The sequence below is a fragment of the Siphateles boraxobius genome, unplaced genomic scaffold (assembly GCF_051911475.1).
Source record: "Siphateles boraxobius isolate OS27281-9 unplaced genomic scaffold, OSU_SipBor_1 52, whole genome shotgun sequence".
In the NCBI taxonomy this organism is placed as follows: Eukaryota; Metazoa; Chordata; class Actinopteri; order Cypriniformes; family Leuciscidae; genus Siphateles; species Siphateles boraxobius.
The window spans coordinates 2,138,565-2,139,482 of NW_027509164.1; positions in this window are offsets into that span (position 1 = coordinate 2,138,565).

Consider the following 918-nt stretch of genomic DNA (forward strand, 5'->3'; position numbering starts at 1 on the left):
ACGTTGATGCTGTGTGTTTTTCAGTGAACTTAAGATTTCCTCATGAACCGAGATGCTTTCTGTGTTTTTATAAAGTGGGAAAGAAAGTGGGATATGATGATCGTGTCCATGAAGGAATTAGAAGATCGGACGGCCAGAAAGTATGTTGCTCTTTCTCCAAAAACAAACGTTTTGTCTCTTGTTTCCTTCTGTGAACTTAGAGTCTTGCCATAAACATCAGTGTTGACAGTTTTGATCAAAAAGTGTTTAAAAAATGTAGACTGTAGATGATCATGTGCAAAAAATTGTCTTTATTTTTTAGGTTGCCATCAAATTTGTTGAGAGATGCAGATTTTGGGAAAGATCGGTAAGTTGACAAGACTTTATTCTTCATGAAGTCCTCTAGAAAGAATTGGTTTGTTAAATTCGGTAATATAGATAGTATGAGATAACACTGAATTACACAGCCAAAGCCTAGAAGCATCGGTTGTAGAGTTCATGTAAAGTTTTTTTTTCATTTACTGGGTTTCCATCGAAACGTGAAGCAAATCTTTTTCGAATGAGCATCATTAAATGTGAGCAAATGTTTGACTATTCCTTTTAACTCTAAAGAAAATAGTGTCAAAGTCAGTTAGAATAATCAAATGTAACAATTTATTATGTCAGGTAAATGTATCATGCCAATTACATAATCAATCCAAAGATAATCGATACACAACATCAAATGCTCTGGAATAAAGAGAAGAGATGCAAACCCAGCATTTGATCTGAATTACAGAAAGGCCCAGAATCCCTTGCTGCGGTCCATTAAATAGCCAGAACCTCTTTTTGTTTTACTTATTTGGAAATGAGACATTTGTACCCGTCACACTGAGACATTGATTCGAATGATACTGTGATGTGCTTACAATGGTTTTATTTTGAATAGTTCAATATAAA